The 20,455-nt window shown below is 38.5% G+C and overlaps 1 protein-coding gene across 1 annotated transcript in view; it reads right to left on the bottom strand.

Annotated features, from left to right (window-relative positions):
- The window catches only part of LOC116862674 (2-oxoisovalerate dehydrogenase subunit beta, mitochondrial), a gene marked incomplete at its 5' end in the record, with an annotated part of 142,591 nt that overhangs the window by 63,287 nt on the left and 58,849 nt on the right, over window positions 1-20,455 (bottom strand). The window lies entirely within an intron of this gene.

Genomic DNA, 20,455 nt, shown 5'->3' with positions numbered 1-20,455 from the left:
ATACAGAGACAAGAATAGTCCACAATCACGGAAAAAAAACAACAACCAAATGCATTCTCAAAGGACTCTCTAAAAGAAGTCCTGACCTAAAGGACTTCCAGTTAAAAAAAAAAGATTTGACAACTAAACCTTTCTTAACACTCTGAAACCCAAAAGTCTGCCAATGTATAAGTGTCCAAGGATGACGTAGCTAAAAATCCATCCCAGTTAGAGGATGCATCTTAAATCCCGGGGAGGTAGAAATGAGAAACTTCTATAAAAATGCTACTGTTACCTTAAACCTCCACACAACAGAACTGGTATTTTTTATTTGAGCTGAGTTCTATCCGAGATCGAATGACAACTTTCAGAATGATCCCTGAAGTCCAATAAGCAACAAAGGGGGAGAGCCTGGCTTCCTATAGCCTGCAGAATATAGTAGGGAAACAAAGTACAGATGTAGCCAGGACAAAAGCTTCCAACCCCTGGAGTTCATGCAACATGATGAAATCCAGAGACCTCCTGAGTGTCCTTCAGCAGAAGAAAGGCTAGATAAACCAAGAACAGCAATACAGTTGCATTATTATGCAGCCATAAAAAAGACTGAGGACAAGGAAAGATGCCTATGGTAAATGAACTGATAAAATGAGCAAACTGCAGAACAACATAATCTCATTTTTACAAAAACAAAAACAAACAAAACAAAACAAAAAACCCAACCCACGACAGCCATGGGGACACCAATATACATAGATGTACGTCCAGAGCCAACATGTGTGAATAGTCTGGAGGAATTCATTCCAAACTACCAAAACTTGTTTCTCCTAAAGACGGACAGTGAAGGAACTGTTGGGAAAAAGACTATGTAAGAAGTATTTTTATATTATTGCAAGTATTCCCAGTAAGTCATTATTAAGTAAAAGCAGAGCCCTTGAATTATGGCTGAAAGTAACAAGTACACACTGCGTTGTAGTCATAATCTCCTTAAAAAACCAAAAAAGGTTTTTGTTTGTTTGTTTTAATGGTACTTTTAGGAATAGCTTCCGAAACAAGAGAAGCCTAAGGTCCCAAGCTCCTGCAGCAAATAGGCACACTAAGAACACAGGGAGTCAGCCTTCCCTGCCAGTCTCTGCAGACTGTGCTCCGCGGCAGGATGACGGCCAGCTCACCTCCTGGCCCTTAAACTGCTGGATCCTAGACAACATGGTCAGTAAGCTCCTAGCATCAGAGAACATGATGCTCTTCAACACCTCTGTACATGTATTGTGTACCTGTGTGTTCTTGGATCAGGAGTTCAGCTGACAGTTACAGAAGAAATTCCAGAAATTTCTAAAACACCAAGGACTAAAGGGTAGATACGATGAAAAAGTAATAACATTGCGAAATTATTATGACATAAAAACCAGTGAGAGACAGTGTGGCAAGAAGAGAGGAGTCAGAAATAATGATCATCATCAACTGATTATCCCATAAATTGCTATGTGCTAGGCTGGGAGCTAAGCATTTCAGACTGATTACTGAATTTAATTTGGAAAGCATCTAAGTTCATTTTTGCTTCTTAAAGTCAACTCTGATATCTGAAAAGTATTAAAATGTGTAAAATAAAATTACAACAAAATTCTGAAGAATGCTAAAATTAAGAAGTGACAGTGATATTTTCCAAGTCATATCATCAAAGAATTAGCACGTATCATTAATGATTGAGTCTATAAATATAGTTCAATAATTTTGTAAGATATAATTAAATTTAACTTGGTATGTGCTTTTTTATCATTCACAATTTTAACTTAGTAGAATTTCTGAAGATTGGTTCTTCTCTATACTCCTTTAGAAATTATTAACACTTTGTTAATATTATGACAATGAGATCATCACAAATCTAGAAAATTAGAGACAGTTTTACTCTATTCTTTGTGATTCAATTAGAAACTCTGATTAAATTACATGTTTCTGGTCAACTTCAACAGGCATTTAATTTTCACACATTTAGACGAAATGATACACAACTGCCTGGTTATGTTGCTAGCAGAATTTAGAATTTTGAGGTATTTAGTAAAAGTTCACACGGTGCCTTTTAGCGAGGATGGCCGTTAACCTTTTTAAAATAACTAAAGATATAAATACTAATAATACTTTGAAATTCATTTTCTTTAGAAGAAATTTTTGTTTCAAGTTTTCTTCCGAGATAAAACTATTTTACCACTTGAGGAAAAAAAATTTTTTTAAGGGTTTAAACAACTTTTCAATATAAAAAGTTGAACCTATCAGAGCCAGGAAAGATCACATAAGGCTGGATTTTCCAGTACCTGCTTCTTCAACTTTTTGCCACTAAGACCTGCTCCAGGATCCTGGCCTCGGGCAGATGGAGCACCAGCCCAGTTAGAGGCAAACAAATGGCACCAGGGAAAGCTAAGCCAATTAACGACAAGGACCGTGAATAACTGTTTTCTGTATCCTCTACCGCGAAACAAAAGGGCTTTGTTTCCTACCACGGCTCCAGAAGATTTGTCAAGAAAACTTTAAAAGCAATTCTGGAAGGCTGGGAGTGAAACAGACTGTGGCTGCTAAGTCAGTCAGCACTGGTCGGCCCTGGATTTCTCTTGTGGAGTCTCACTTTCTCCCTTTCTCCCTATTTCAGTTAGCCATCCCCTGCCCTATCAAAGTTTCAATAAGGAACACAGGGCAACTTGGCCAACAGCCCTCATCAAGACACCCCTGTTCCTATGGGACGCTGACAACACCTTGTGCCCCGTCTGGCCACTCTGTGACTTTCTCCCATTGTCCGTCTTCTATCCAGACATCATCACAAGTGGCTATCACTTTGCATTATCTATGCAGGATATCTAGTACAATGCTCAGAAAATGGTAGACACTCAAGAAAAGTTAATTAGATAAAAGCCTATTATAAAATAATTTCATTATATTAAATATGTCCCACTGAAGCTATTTATTGCTTTCTGAGCAAGCTCCATTTTGAGATAGGGCAAAAGTATACTTCAGCACATCCTGCAACAATTTAAACATGAAATAATAGACTCCAAACTGAGGATATTTTAATGTAGATTTGACAATAAGATACCCGTGGTAAGAGCAAATTGCGAAGTTACACACCGTTAAAATGACTACACAGATTTTGGCTGCCCAAACATTGGACATATGTTTTAGTGAATGTAGCCTTTAAAGATTTTAACACGATCCAACCAGGAAAACTGTTAAGCTGTCATTCCAGGAGAAAATGATACAGACAAGCAGACCATTAGGCTTGCATATGCCTGAATATGTAATGCTGACATTCAAAAAGCAAAAAATAAATATATTTTTTATTTCTTCCTCAAACTTCATGGCAAGACTTTCTCCCACAGAGCACTTCAACCTGACCAACACGATGTTCAGCAGCCGATTCTGACTGCTGATAAGATAAAGCAGGAAAGTAAGACCTGGGATAGGCAATTTACAGCCCTTTTCAACATTTTCTACCTGAATATATACCTAATGAAAAGCAAAAGAAACACCCAAGCCAGCCTTAACCACCTCCCTTTGAAATAAAATAGTTAGAAATACATGTAAGCAAAAGTCATAGTAAAATCATACGCCTGTGTTTCATTAATCAAGAACGTATCAATCAATATTTAGACACTCTAAAATCATTCAGAACATGATTTAAATTAGGCTTCAAATATCACTGCAAATGCATTACAGTTTTTGAAATGTTTTCTTGTTTAGTAGCCAAATGCATTTGAAAAGTTAGCCAGAAAAACTTCACAATTAATCACAGGCTAGCGAATGTATTCTAATATGCCCAACAACTATTATTAATCAGCCTGATCTTCATGCACAGACCATGGACCGGTACGCCACTGGAGAAATACCAACGCTGAAAGAGAAAGAACAGTCGTGAACTCCAAGAAAGTTTGGAAAAGTCCACTTTGGCAAGAATATGAGTGATGGGGTTACAAATATTTTGTTATTGTAGGAAAGTGGAATGAATGGAGAAAAACTAAATCCTAGGAGCTTTATCACCCATGTGGAAAAAAGTAGGTAAAGGAGCAAGAAGAGCATAGAGAATGGAGTAAAATCAACAGGAAAAGAATGAGCAAATCATACTAACAAAGACCTGAAATGTCCGGGAAAATTTCAGACATCCTCACTAGTTTATTCCTGCCTGAACTCTTTGTATAAATCACATCTCAAACACTGAAGAGTCTAGGACAAACTGCTTTTGCAAAAATTAGAAGTAGACATCTCTCTGAAATTACGTTAAACTGTGTCAGGTAAACATGTTTCTGTCAATCAACCTTACCTTTCTGGCTTGTTTCCTTAGAGTCCCTCCAGGCTTGGGTCATGTCAGGCCAATCACTACTCTGTGAATGTGACCCATGCTTTCCCGCATCTGATTTCCTTGCATTCTATTCCTCCCTCAAGACCCATCTCATACAATGCCTTCTTCCTGGTTCCCTTCTTCATGTCACATCATATACATTCTAGGAACCACTTCCTTACAGAATCTGAAGAAGCCAACAATGCAAGGGTATTCTATGAAACATAAAACTAGGGTACAAGGACAAGGGTCAAGTACTAGGGTCAAGGCAACAGTCAAGTGCTACCTCTCTTAGGAACACTAGAAATTTGCCTTGTAGGACAGCTCTGTGTACAACTGTCATTAGCCTTTCCAACCGCACTCAAAATCACAAATTTGAACACGAGGACTATTTATATTTATGTCTATTGCCAAACACAGCATATGACAAATAAGCATTAAATTGAGCCAATAATGGGGCACCTGGGTGGCTCAGTGGGTTAAAACCTCTGCCTTCAGCTCAGGTCATGATCCCAGAGTCCTGGGATTGAGCCCCGCATCGGGCTCTCTGCTCGGCGGGGAGCCTGCTTCTTCCTCTCTCTCTGCCTGCCTCTCTGCCAACTTGTGATCTCTGTCTGTCAAATAAATTTTTAAAAAATCTTTGAAAAATAAAAAATAAAATAAATAAAATAAATTGAGCCAATTATGCTTGTTTTATTATCTTGGGACCAGCATATATATTAGTAAAACAAAACATTTTGAAAAAAATACTTGCGGGGCGCCTGGGTGGCTCAGTGGGTTAACGTCTCTGCCTTCATCTCAGGTCATGATCCCAGGGTCCTGGGATCGAGCCCCGCGTCAGGCTCTCTCCTCAGTGGGGAGCCTGCTTCCTCCTCTCTCTCTCTCTCTGCCTGCCTCTCGCCTACTTATGATCTCGTCTGTCAAATAAATAAATAAAATCTTAAAAAAAAAAAAAATACTTGAGCATCTTTTTGGTTTTTTGTTCTGGGGGGTATTCTTTTTTTTTCTTGGAGACCCAGGCGGGGTTATCTGTACTCTCTCTCCCAGCAGGCCCTAACTCATTCAAAAGCACAAAATTTAGAAAATGTCAAGTATTCTATAACTAACCACAATACCTAATATATGCTTGTGGATGTGGGCTCAATAAATGTTCTTAATGTTGATTTAAAAAAAAAAAAAAGTAAGTATACAGACAAGTGATTTAAATGAATCATTAACAAGCCTCCAATTTTCTGATGCCTTTAAGCCCTTAAAAAAGACTGAATAGAGCTATAAAATACATTGAAAGGGAAGTCCTAATAAACTAAGATCAAAACCCTGGTCTGATTCTACTAAAGGACTCCCTTGGGCTGACTCTTTCCACTTATTTTTCCTAATCCTGACTGGTTTTAGAATAAGGAGTGAGCAATACAAAACATGTTTCTGTTTTTATGTACATCTCTTTTAAATATATGATTGTACCAAAAACACAAACAGAACATTTCCTTTTCCTGGTGCTGAATATAAATTTTCTTTTTCTAGTGAGAAAAGGTCATGTCACCATGATGATAAAGATAGTGTACTGGATGTGTGGTCATTTATTACATAGTTAAGCCAAGAGTAAATATGTAAATCAATGTGTCTTAAAAGTTTTTTTCATTTCCTCCATTAGCTCAAACATCAGGCCATAGGTGTCATGTTTTTGTGCCAAAACAATTTTTCAGTGATTGAAGCAGCCATTTTCCAGCTGTTTTCCTGTGTTCTTTCTATCACAGCCCTATCGTTTCCCAGCAGGATTTAGAATATTTCCATAAACTCATAACCCACTTCCCCTGCAACTCTTAGCCATTTCTGTTCATGAAAAGAAGTCTTAACATGTCATTTGGATATGAATATTGTTGACTTCCATGCTGCAGAATTTTAGAAAACTGTTAACAAGAACTATCACAAAGCCAAGCTGTACTTTTGGAAACACAGTCAGGATGTTGTACATTCTACATTTTCCAACCTTAGAACCATCCCGAGTTCTAGTAGTCTTTTTCTTTGGAATCTGCAACAGCAGAAGCATTCAGAAGCACCACAACTAAAATTTTACTATAAACATGGTTATATTCATAGCGGCAATGTCCACAAGAGCCAAACTGTGGAAGGAGCCAAGATGTTCTTCAACAGACAGATGGATAAAGAAGATGTGGTTCTGGGGTGCCTAGGTGGCTCAGTGGGTTAAAGCCTCTGCCTTCGGCTCAGGTCATGATCCCAAGGTCCTGGAATCGAGCCCCGCATCTGGCTCTCTGCTCAGCGGGGAGCCTGCTTCCCCCCCCCCCCCACCGCCTGCCTCTCTGCCTACTTGTGATCTCTGTCTGTCAAATAAATAAATAAAATCTTAAAAAAAAAGAAGAAGAAGACATGGCTCACATATACAATGGAATATTACTCAGCCATCAGAAAGGATGAATACCCACCATTTACACTGACATGGATAGAACTGAAGGGGATTATGCTATATAAAATAAGCCAACCAGAGAAAGACAATTATCATATGGTTTCACGCATATATGGAACATAGAAATAGTGCAGAGGACCAGAGGAGAAGGGAGGGAAAACTGAATGGGAAGAACTCAGAAAGGGAGACAAACCATGAGAGACTCTAGACTCAGGGAAACAAACTGAGGATTACAAAAGGGAGGGGATCAAAGAGATGGGGTAATCAGGTGATGGGTATTAAGGAGGGCATGTGTGGTGATGAGCAGTGGGTGTTACATGCACATAATGAATCGCTGAACCGTATGTCAAAAACTAATTATGCACTATAGGTTGGCTAACTGAGCATAATAAAAAAAAAAAAATAGATTCCCCCCCAAAAAAGTAAAGAAAAAGTGGGAGTACATTAGCTCCTATGTACTACTTGGCAAATCTAGAACCTGACCCAACAGTGAAGACTACTGGCAGTACCATTCCACTACATTTATTATTAATTCTAATGTTTACCTTCACTCAAGTAGTACTGTTTTGTTACCAGAGCGTTACAGACATATTGTGTGGTGGGGGAAGGTGTTAATAATTCACATAAAACTCATCTGTAGCATCTAGGTTGTGATTATGGGCTGACAGCAAACTCCATACAGAGTTTTGTATGTTTTGCCGTTTTAGTCATTTTTAACCGAAAAGCTCTATGGCATTAAACACATTTGTATTGTTGCATGATCATCAGCACCATCCACCTGCAGAAGTTTTTCACCTTCCCCAACTGAAATTCTGCGCCCATTAAACAAGAATTCCCCATTCCTCCCTTCCCCTGGGCCCTGGTGACTAGCATCTACTTTCTGTCTCTCATATGAGGAACCTCATAGGAGGGGAATCATATAATATTTGTCCGTTCATGACTGCCTTACTTAGCATAACGTCTCTTCATCCACATTATAGCATTTGTTAAGATCTCCCCCTTTAAGATTGAATAATATTTCACTGTCTGTATATACCACATTTTGTATATCTATTCATCTCTCAGACATGTTAATTACTTCCACATTTTGGCTATTGAGAAAATGCTGCTATGAACATGGGTGTAGAAATACCAATTCAAGTTGCTGCCTTCACTTCTTTTAGGGTATATACCCGGAAGTGGAATTGCTGATCACGTGGTAAAACTATACTACGTTTTTTGAGGAACTATCTTACCAGTTTCCAAGGCATCTGCACCATGTTACATTCCCACCACCAATGCACAGGGGTTCCAATTTCTCTACATCCTCACAACATTTGTTATTTTGGCTTTTGGTCTTGTTTTTTACAGTAGTCATCCTAATGGGTATAGGGTGATATCTCACTGTGGTTTTAATTTGTATTTCCCTAATGATTAGTGATGTCTCATCGCTAACAATTTTTTTATAGCATTAGTATTAATGGTAGAGTGAGCATTAACACTATTTTTATTTTTATTTTTTTTGTATTTTTTTTAAAGATTTTATCCATTTGCCCAACAGACAGAGATCACAAGCAGGCAGAGAGTTAGGCAGAGAGAAGCTGGCTCCCCAGTGAGCAGAAAGCCCGACGCGGGGCTCAATCCCAGGACACTGGGACCATGACCTGAGCCAAAGGCAGAGGCTTAACCCACTGAGCCACCCAGGCACCCCTCACTAACAATTTTTTAATAAGGCTGTTTGATTTTTGTTGTTAATAAAATAGTTGGCTTATGCATCTACTGATGTATTATATGTTGGCTAATTGAACATAATTAAAAATGCTTACACATCAAATTTCTAAATCAGCCTCTTTGAGGACTGGAAATAAAATCTCTTCATAATATAATATTCCAAGTAGGAAAATACATAATCATACTCAGCTGTTCACCATGCCCTCTTTCTTAGAAAAGCATATATCTGGTTTACTGACCATCCCCTGTTCTGAAATAAACACAAAGACATGTTTCCTAAGATCACTAATGTCACATAGTTCCTTGCCCAGACTGATTATCTAAAACGGCATTCCTCTCCTGAAAAAATTTCAATGGTAAATCAGCTAATCAGAATCACTAAGATAACTTACACATAGTAAAAGCACTGAAGTCCACTGCCCAAGAAAATAATGGGGTCTAGTTACATAATAGAGAAATTTCTGAGCCTCCTGTCTTTGTTCCCTACTCTGCCAGTAATTAGGAAATAAAATAATGCCAGCTAAGAAAGTTTGGAACATTGGTACCAACCAGAAAAATCACCATCATCTTATTTATTATATGCAACTTCCCAATTAATTTTTAACGTTGTATAAAGTCCAAAGGTCACTGGTTCATGTCAAAACAACTTATTGAGCCACTCACATGTGTCAGTACTAGGGAAACAAAGATGAGTTAACCCAGGTTCCCAAAGGACTGTAATATGGGTTGCCACAATATCCTAGGACCAAGCATACTTAAGAAAGAAAGAAATTAAAGAATCCTGGAATTAAAAGTCATGTTCCATTTGTTAAAAACAAATTATATTTAGAATTTTAAATTTCGACTCTTAAGATCTTTTCTAAAATAACACTGAAAAAGTGAATTTCTCTCTTCTTAAAACAAACCACAATTACTAATATTCACTCCTTTTCTATTCATAAGCCTCTACTTGGCAAATTTTTCTTAAGTGTTGACAACAGAGGGAAATACTATGTCTGGCCATCATAAGAGTTCCACAGGGTAGAAACTGATATCATCCCCCGTGCTCCCAGCATACCATGAATAATAAGAAAGTGACCCTAACCAAAACCAGCACTGTCAGCCAGTTATGTTTTATACTGCTGTTTTAAGCATATATCAAGAGTACAATTTTCCCTGAAGCCAGCTGGTTGTCTACCAAGGTAATACTTCTCTAAGGAATGATCAAAAGTATAAACACTGCTACAATTCTGCATCACCATGGATAAATGCTTTTATTTTCTAAAACCTGGTCCAATTCTGTTGAAGCAAATGGGTTTTTAGTCCATTACGAAACAAAAATCATGTGTAGTTCATAACACATGGGCAAGGCTTAAAATTTTTCAGGTCTTTTTTATGACTCAAAAGAGTGGTATAGTAAAACTCCAGGGATATTTCAGGAAAAGTTATACATATATTTTTTTAGTACATATAACTAAGTTGGCATAGAGAGTAATAAAATACATGAATTTCGTACTTTCATTAAAACCAAGAAGATGGGGAGGAACTATTTATATGACAGGTGGAGTCGGGAAAACAATACTTTTGGCAGAAATAGCAGTATTTGTCTAGAGAACACTCACAGATTTGACAGAGAAGGTGAGGGAGGTACACACATCTCAAGGTAAGAATTACAGTATCAAAATCCTTTGCTAACAGAATTAGTGAGAAGTTATATGCAGTATAATAGTTGTCCAGAAGTCAATATTGAAAAATCAATTTATATCTAGATTTAAACCTCTTTTCTTTTTTTTCAGGGATAGCACTCTGAAATTTTCTTTCCTTATAAACTACAAAAATATCAACAGTCCATTCCTCTTTGATTTACAATTCTCTGCTCTGCAACTTTTTTATTGACAAGGACTAATAAAATAGAATAAGAAAACAGTGGCCATTATACCACAAAAAAGTGACATATGCCTATAATAGCTTATGAAAGACAAAGTCATTTTGTTGAGGAGTGGTCCAAGAAGATTGTGCTTGTTGACTTACTTTATTGTAATCTGGTCATTTTACTCTATCCTTTATGAATACAGTTATTATAGGAGAAAATATCATTCTAACCAATGAAAATGTTCCATTGCTCTAATAATTTTAAAAAAATAAGTTAAAAATAAGAATGAAATAGCACCTCATCCATTAAAGTCACAAAATAACTTAAATTTCAATACTTGCAAGGTTACGTGTGCAATGTAAAGCACCATAAATCTTCTGAGAAACACTTTGGGAATCTATTTATCAAAAGATCCTAATGTTCAGATTCCTACAATAACCAATCTCAGTTTTAAAAAGTATTCTCCGAAAAGAATCCAAATGTAAAATACTGGGCTTCTGTTTTAAAATAATCGTGTGCATGTAACTAGGTTTTAAAAAAAACTTGAAAGTTTAAGAAACACTCTTTTAGAAACATGGTTTCACACTAAAGACTCCAATACCCAATACCGGGGCACCTGGGGGCCTCAGTTGTTGGGTGTTTGCCTACAGCTCAGGACATGATCCTGGAGTCCTGGAATCAAGCACTGTCAGGCTCCCTGCTCAGAGAGAAGCCTGCTTCTCCCTCTCCCATTTCCCCTGCTTGTGTTCCCTCTCTCGCTGTCTCTCTCTCTCTCTCTGTCAAATAAATAAATAAACTCTTTAAAAAAAAAAAAAAAGACTAGTACCGTATTTGGCTCAAGGGTAAACTCTGTTTAAAAGGGCTAAGCACTTGAGAAATACTGCATTTCAATGCCTTCCGGTTACCATACACTGCATACTGTCTAAAACCAAGGACATAATGATTTTGCTTCATCTGCCTAACTTCTTCCAGCCCATGAGTTTATGACCCGACATTCAGAGGGTCAGAAAAGCAGGTAGAGAAAAACTGGAGTATAGGAGAAGCTTCGACCTGGAAGCACAGCTCCTGTCCTGGGGTTTCAGGCTGGGAGCTGATGGCCTACCCTTTGGCTTAGAAATTAGAGAAAACAGAGCAGAATCAAAGGGCACATGATCTGATGGACACTGGGTGTTATACGCAACTGATGAATCGCTGAACACGACATCAAAAACTAACGATGCACTTTATGCCGACTTATTAAATTTAAATTAAAAAAAGAAAGAAAGAAAGCATGCAAAACATCTCAAAAAAAAAAAAAAGTGAACCCCACACTCTGGTCCCTGGCAAATGAGTCTGGACAAAATGATATCGCCCTGTTCAAAAATGAGTAAAGGAAGCAAAACACAGAGTAAACCATTCATCCTAATTGGGAAAAAAAAATTCTAGACAGTATCATGATTATTCAAAGAAAAAGCATGCCTCTGAAAATGATCTACTCCAGAGCCAGAAGAAAGTGTTAAGCAACTACTGTGCATTCTCACAAGAATACAAGGTCTAGTCTCTAAGAGACAGGAACCAAAATTCTAAGGAGATTGGATGGCTGGGAGAAGGATACAGATGACATCTGAAATTCTCACATGGGAACTAAAACCGCAAGAATAAACCTTAAATTCCCAGTGGTAACAGATCTGGGTATCTCCCTCCTATTGCCTGCCCTCTATCAGTCTGGTACAGCACTCCACTGTTTGCAGACTTCAAAATTACATGCTGCATGAATGAAAATGGATTCCTTGGACCCCATGCAAGTATCCAAAAACACGGGGGCAAGAAGCAAGCGTAAAGGAAAGCAAGGTGAGTAACAAGAGGGGTCTTTTCTTTCCCTGGCCACAGCATGGCGGTGAGGAGTCTCTCCCTAGCTTCTCTCCACTTCCTTGGACATCGGAGCACCTGTGCTAGAGAAGCACAGACAGGGCTTCCTCCTCTTCTCCTTCCATTTTCCCTTTCCCAAAGTCCACATGGGGCCAGCTATTACCCAAACTGGACTGAGGCCAGGAGGAACAAGGAGCCGGAGGAAGGAAAGGAGGCCCTTCCGCCCAGTCTGATGGCAACTTCAAGGCACAGTATTAATTGGAGACGGCCAACCACTGGCTTTCTTTTGGCAAGAGACACAAAACAAATGTCTCAAGGACCCTGGAGAGTAATGTGCATAACTGAGGCAATAATAAGTGGTGGGGAGTGTGGACAAGCAGAGAACAGTCTCCGACTTAGGTGGTCAGATCTTTTTCTTTTTTTTTTTTTCCAAATACTGTGAAAGCCAAGCAAAATATGCCTCCAGCCGGATTCCGCCTAAGAGCTACAGCCTATACTTTACAGAAACGTCTTTCTGGCAGAATAACACTTTTTTTTTTTTTTTCACATGTCAAGATGCACTTTCTGCCATGTTATCTTTACCCACAAAATTATACACTGAATTAGGCAGCCTTCCATTCTGGCCTTACCAAACATTTTGCTGATGTTTACCAGGATAAACATCCATTTCGTTGAACGTAACATTTAGCAGAGCAGACAAGTGTTTCAAAAGAAAGACACTTGGGCCATTTCTTCACCATGTGCTTCTAAAACCCAGAAAAACAATAAGCTATCCAAGGTAACATGTAACTCTATGTTTTCAGTAGTCCTGCTATACTCTCCAAAATGCCATCATAAGTGGACAATGACAGCGTTTGAAATTTTAAATGTGCAGGGGGAAAAAAGAAGTCCACAGCTCTGAAATGCCTCCCTATGACGTGCTCGGTAACAGTGTCCTCCATCGCCTAACCGCGACAACGCCAGTGTGCCTCCATGCCAGTGGAAGACTGAAAGTCAGCTTGCCAATTCTGATTAGTCCTTCACAGATTAAAACTTTTTTCTCCTCCCAAAAATATAATTTTCTAAAAAACTTTCTTTAGATAAAAGGGAATCTATCACATTCTTTATCACCTCCACCTTCCCCTACCCACCAGAGCCACCACCAGTTTTTGAAAGTGGAAGAGGAAATTGCTAATTTTGGCCACAGTATTGGAACAGGGCCTGGCCAACGGCAGTGACCGTAACGTCCAAAGTTAGCCTTTATGGCCAGCCTTAGCCATAAGGAACAGGTAGAAAGAGGAAGCCCAGATGCCACGGCCAGCATTTTAAAGCAGGGGAAGGGAATGAACGGGGTACCGTGAAAATAATCAGGTTTACTTCAGGCCCCACACCGAAAAGGGGCTGGAGAATCCAAAATCAAAATGATGAAGATAGGACCATGAGGTTTTTCCGCAGTCATGATGGGGCTCAAGATAATGGGTATTTACCACCTTAGCATCACTGCTGCCAACCTCCCAGAGGTTACCAACCCCCTACCTGCTACATTTTAGGCTCCAAAGGGTTTTGTACTTCGCTAATCATAAATTCATTTCTGTTAGGTACAGAAATGGATGTTCTTGAATCTATCATACACTACCCCCTTAGTTCTAATGGTGATTAATGTCATAATTATTTCCAATAAATTAAGGAAAACATACTAGGGTTTTGTTATTCTTTTGAGTCCTAAAAAACTTGTAGGAACTTGCTCATAAATCTCTCTTAAAGAAAAATAATCATTTTTTCACATCTGTTATAAAAAAATGCATGACCTCTAAAATATGTGTGCTTGTGTTTATAGGCACACCTTTTCCCATTTTTTTATCTATATTATTTGAAATTCATATATTTTAAACTACAGCTTCACATGAAACCAGGAGACCTCCACAAGGGTGGAATATTAACATAACCTTTAATGTTATTGCTCCCCAGTCCCACCCTCCCGCAAAGGAGGGTATCACTTTTCACCGGGACAGCCAACCATAATTCTGAAATCAGAGCAGGGCTGGCTCTGCATGACTAACACTGGACCCAACACTATCCTAGCTGGCCTGGGGCAACAAGGTACCCTGCTCACTGAGCAAGGTAGTGGGAGGGAAGGGTGACTGGGAACACATATTTGAGACATAAATCTGCAAATTCTCAATAAGCTGCAGCCATTAAGAGCCAGTATCCAACCTGAAAAATGTCAAAGACCAGTTCTTTGAATAAAATGAAGGGGTGAGCTCAGAAAAACTAACAAATGTATCTGCATGACCTTCAATATTGAATTGTTTGGGCACTCAGCCCTCGCTGAGTGCAGAGCCTGTAACTATGGGCTCCAAGTCACCATCCACTTTCAGCAGGGAAAAACAGTGGTGGGGGACCTCAAGAGATAGAAGTCATCAGATAAGAGTGTGTGCTGTCCCAGGGCCCATGATCCCAGCCAGTATGCTGCAAACTGCACTCACAGAGGCCCTCGTCTGATGTTTCTCAGCTAGAATAATGTTCAGACCAACTCCCTGCAGAAGAAAATTTTCCCAAACTAATTTATGAATGTATTCTGATACTTAAATGTGCACAAAATGAGAAAGTCCTTAGGCATATAGCTTTTATACAGTCATAAACCAAGAAATTTCAAAGGACATATCAAAAAACAAAAGCAATGAAATTTATACGGATAATATGAATTTAACGTCACCTCCTGAATCTCCGTTCCCGAAGGAGAGTCAAAACAAGGAGATAATGACAGAACAATTTATCTTGCTTTAACCACTGTGTTTTCATGTACACGTATATTAAGCATAGTCTCTATGCTCAGGAGAGCAAGAGAAAGGTTGCCAAGAACATGGACAGGATCTGACCTAATAGAAGTTAAAGGCTGGTCTGTTAATACAGGGCATTCTCCATTCCTAGGTTCTGACCATAGGATACCACCTCTTAGGACATCTTCTAGCAATGGCCTTTTATATATGGAGAAAATTTACATGCAAACAAAGTATACCATAATTAGAAGCATAGTGACATCCATTCTGACTCTGGCTTGGGAGAAAGTTCTGGGGAGGAGTTTGAGAGAGAATTACAACCAAAGAGTGATACACAAAGGTGAAGAATATGGTTTATGTTAACCTGAGTTCCAGGGATAAAATGTGCTTGTGCTGTCCCACTCTTGCTCTGTCTCCTAACGCCCATCATCGTGGAATAAATGTTGACATTTATTCTTACAGGATCACTGTTTAGGAGATAAACCCCAAACCAGGAACACTGGGCTGAGAGAAGGCAGATCCTTACCCTCCCGCTGCTCGGGTATAGCTCAGACATCTGAAATTCTCACATGGGAACTAAAACCGCAAGAATAAATCTTAAATTCCCAGTGGTAAACCCCAAGCATCAAACCCACCAAAGGGACAAGGTAGGACAAAATGCCAACACACAGGAAAGATGGGAAAGAGAGGGTCAGTAATCGTCTGCTGCTTCAGAACTTTTTATTCCAGAGAACTACAGGCTAGAGATGAAAAAAATGTTTGCAAGCCTGACTCTTTTTAAGGAAGTTAAAGCTTTGTTGAGGATTTTCTCTGGTATCCTTCGAAAGGAAGTGTCAGAATCCATTACTATTGCCTCTCTGTGTAATCAGCGTTCTATGGGTTCTCTGAGAGTCAGATAAACAATTGTTGATGTCCCTTAAGGCTCCAAAAGTCCCTGAAAATATGAATCCTTAGCTCAGTTTAGTGACCTTTTCTCTTGGAAAAGCTGTCCATGAGCTGGTGAAAATAACCTGCCACTGATCTCTGAATGCTTTCAGACTTTCAGGAAGAAACAGTGCCTCCTCCAACTCTCCATTTAATACTGTTTCAGTCAAACAAGGAAAAAGAAAAAGTCTATGAAGAAATTAATGTAGAAGATATACTAAAGAGCCAGAACAGTTAAGTGGAAAATTAAGGATACATAATAGGGAATACTTTTTTTTTTTTTAAGATTTCATTTATTTATTGGAGAGAGAGAGGCAGAGATGCACAAGCTGAGAGGAGAGAGAGAAGCAGGCTCCAGGGAGCCTGATGCGGGGTTTGATCCCAGATCATGACCTGAGCTGAAGGCAGCCACTTAACCGACTGACCCACTTATAATAGGGAATACTTAACCATGGAATTTAAATCCTGAAAATGTGCATTATTATTATACATCATTCCCTGACTTATAGGTTTTATCATAAAAACAGAAAAAAATATGTATCAGTTACCCAACACAGGATATTTACATTTACATTATATATCATACACATATACATACATGTAAGTACATAGTATCAGATATATGTGTGTGCATATGTATGTATATATTTGGGGGGCAAGGTATGTGGGGGTGTGCAGACAAAGAGATATTAAAGAGGAACTAGGAATTTTTTTTTTCTTTAGTCAGCTGAATGTAAGAATATATGCCTCATACAGGAAGGACTTTTTTTTTTTTAAGACTGGGCCATGGTACCTCAGTACGTAGTAGCTGCCCAGTAAACTAATTTATCAAAGGGCTAAACATAATTTTTTTTCTTTTAAAAAGTGGACTCATAACAAAGAAACTAGAACTCTAACAGGAAAATTTATCCTTCCAAATTTATTCTTATTTATTCCCCAGCTTTACTGAGACAGAACTGACATAATATTGTGGAAGTTTTTTTTGTTTTGTTTTGTTTTTAAGATTTTGTTTATTTATTTGACAGAGAGAGATCACAAGTAGGCAGAGAAGCAGGCAGAGAGAGAGGGGGAAGCAGGCTCCCTGCTGAACAGAGAGCCCGATGTGGGGCTCGATCCCAGGACCCTGGGATCATGACCTGAGCTGAAGGCAGAGGCTTTAACCCACTGAGCCATCCAGGCGCCCCAATATTGTGGAAATTTATGGTGTGCAATGATTTGATACACGTATATATTGCAAAATGATTACCACATTAAGGTTTGTTAACATTCATCACCAAACATGGTTGCAAATGTACATGTGTATGTGTGTGTGTGTTTGTAATTGGTAAAAACTTTTAAGATCTACTCTCTTAGAAACTTTCAAGTACACAACACGATATTGTTAACTATAATCACTGTGTTGTGCATTAGACTCCCAGAACTTACTTATCTTACAACTTCAAGTCTGTACCTTTGACTACCTTTACCCATTCCCCCCACCTCCTATACACACCTCTGTTCCTGGCAACCACCAATCTGTTCTCTGTTTCTATGGGTTTTGGGTTTTTTTTAGATACCACATACAAGGGAGATCATATTATAGTATTTGTCTTTCTCTGTGTGAAATTTATTTTTAATAATGTAGGTATTCACATTTGTAAGCAACTAAAGAATCATAAAATCACACAAAAAACTACTAGATTTTTTTAAAGTAAAATCACCTATCATGAATATGCAAATTTGAAAACATCCTCTCCTGTTAGCCAGAAATTGTCTCTTAGAAATCTCTGTTTTGAACAATATTGTTGTCCAAAAAAGGGGGGGGTACTATGAGACACTACATTTATCATGGCTAAATATTATTAACAATTCTATTTCCTGCCTGAAAAGCTAAGCTAACAGGTGTCAATCAGTTTTTTAATTTTAAAAGTTTGACTGAAGCCTTAAAGAAAGCTACCTGGTTTTACCAACACAGGGAAAAATGCTTTTCAGTTAAATCTAGGAGGAATTACCATGAGACTGTTTGCTTTCTAAATAAAACAGCTGAACTATAATTACAAAAATTGGCAATCTTGGGGCACCTGGGTGGCTCAGTTGGTTAAGCATCCAACTCTTGATTTCAACTCAGGTCATGATCTCAGGGTAGTAAGATTGAGCCCCCACATCTGGGTTGAGAGCCTGCTTAAGATTCTCTCTCTCCCTCTCTGTCCAACCAACCCCCCACTGGCACCACCCCTGCTTCTCTCTCTTAAAAAAAAAAAAAAAAAAATGGCAATTTTGTGAATTTAGATAGAGGTTTCCTTAAATAATTATACATGTATACATACATACATACACATATAGGCATATAGACATACTTACGTATACATACACACATGCACCTAGATTGTATAAATACATATAAATGTGACATTTAAAAAGTTAAATAACATGAAATCTTTTTTGCCAACTCTGAATTTTATTGACTTACGCTTACTATTTGCTGACAACCTAATGACCCAAAGGGAAATTAATGGTTTCTTAAAGATAACTTCCAACCTTTAGGGGTGTGAGATAATAGAAAATACATACTAGTTTCTTCCCCTAGTTCCTTGCACAGAGATACTAGAACTTTTGTAATTTCCTAAGTGATAAGCACACCAAGAACATCTTTTACTTGATTATTTGGTTTTTGCTCTAGTTCCTAATACAGGGCTGAAGTTCTTGTAATTTCCTGAGACAGGATTGTCTGTTGTCCTAATGAGGCAACTCTGTGTAGGCTCTCGCATGACTCCTGGATGGGAGCTAGTCACCTGACAGACCAAGCCATGATAAGAAGCTTGGAATTTTCACCCCTCCCCCAATCTCTTGAGAAGGGAGACCGGCTGAAAATGGTGTGCCTTTCAGTACCCCTCTCTTGGCCTACATAATGAAGCCTCCATAAAAATTCCAGTAGTATGGGGTTCAGAGAACTTCCAGGTGGGTGAACATTATCCATGTACCAGGAGGGTGACATAGCCCAACTCCACAGGGATACGAGCTCCAGAGCACAGCGCCCTCCCACACTTGGCCTATCTAAAACTTCATCTGTCTGTTCATCCGTATCCTTTATTATATCCTTCAATAAGCTGGCAAACATCAGTGCTTAAGTGTTTCTGTGAGTTCTGTAGGCCACTCTAGCAAATTAATTGAGCCTAGAAAAGGGTCACAGGAACCTCCAATTTATAGTCAAATTGGACAGAAGTTGTAGATAAACTGGGGACCCACTACTTGCAATGGCACCTGAAGTGAGGTGGGAGCCGTCGTGTGCAACTGAGGTCTGACCCTGGCTATCTCCAAAGAGACAGTTAATAGAGTCAGAATAGAGTTAAACTGTAGGACACCCCACTAGTGTTGGAGAATTGCTGGGGGGGGGGGCACACCTTCAGTGACCAGAAGTGTTGTGAGTGTGGTAGTAGTGTGAAAGTAAGGAAGACATGAAGGGGAAGGAAAGACAGAGTTTCTTCCAATACAGGGAGAAATAAACAAAGGCAAAGGGCATTACAGCACAAATCACTTCCCTGCGGGCAGAGTCATCCTACCAGAACCCAGTAGTCAAATTTCTGCAGCTGGCTTATTGTCGTATCACTTGTCCCTAAGTAATTTTCATGACTAGGATAATATAATTAAGATTTTTGTATCTTTAAATGTTCCCTAATAAGAATAAGAAACAGTATACGCAGTATATGAGGAATATTCATTATGCTTAAGGGGCTAGGATATATTCCATATGGCATTACACAACATAATTCCAATATGGACAACTAAGTTTCCATTGTTTTCTAATCACATGGAACCAACCCATGATTTTCATCCCTCTCTGCTTTAAGGCAGGGATAAAATCCTTCTCATTTTATTATCCTGTAACATGGAAAGCTGATGGCTCTCTCCATATTTAGTTTCCCCCCACTACATACTACACAGAGATCTTGGGCTCCCACGTGATGAACAATCTGCAATGATCTGAATGTTTTCCTTTCGTTTTTTGTAAATTAAAGTATTGAGGAATTAATACCCAAAGTTTTTAATTACAGAAAGAGGCCACTATCAGTGGAAAGGGAGAAAGAAAATGTGAAAAACCTTTCATGGAAGATTCATTTTTGGCAAACTGTAGAAGAATGGCTATTTTTAACAGATCTTGGGCAAAACAGTAATTACTACGTTATAATTCTCACAAGGAATTATACAGGATACATCTCTTTTCCATACAGCCATTTATGCAGGTACAATGTACAGTCAGCAAAGCTAATAAGGTACAAAACCAATAAAAGTAACACTTGGCCTCTATCTTTAAGGACTTTAAAATCTAGAAGATTGTTGAGTATATATATTAAAGTATATAGAAAAAACAACCATACTGATCATGGTGAGCACTGAGCACTATATAGACTTATCAAACCACAGTGTTATCACCTGAAACTAATATGACATCATATGTCCAACTATACCTCAATACTAAAACTAAAAAATCATTTAGAAACAAAAAAATAAAATAAAAGACAAATATAACCCGTAGTGTTAATATATTCAGATTAATTTTTAGGCAAATAATGAATGTTGTGCTTCAAAATACCAAAGACACATTATGCTAGCCATAAGGCTTTTTGGAATTCTGTTTTATAATTATCTTTAAAATTTGTTTAAGG

The sequence above is a fragment of the Lontra canadensis genome, unplaced genomic scaffold (genome assembly GCF_010015895.1).
Source record: "Lontra canadensis isolate GAN:19392208 unplaced genomic scaffold, GSC_riverotter_1.0 scaffold296, whole genome shotgun sequence".
In the NCBI taxonomy this organism is placed as follows: Eukaryota; Metazoa; Chordata; class Mammalia; order Carnivora; family Mustelidae; genus Lontra; species Lontra canadensis.
This window is presented reverse-complemented; position numbering and strand designations above follow the sequence as displayed.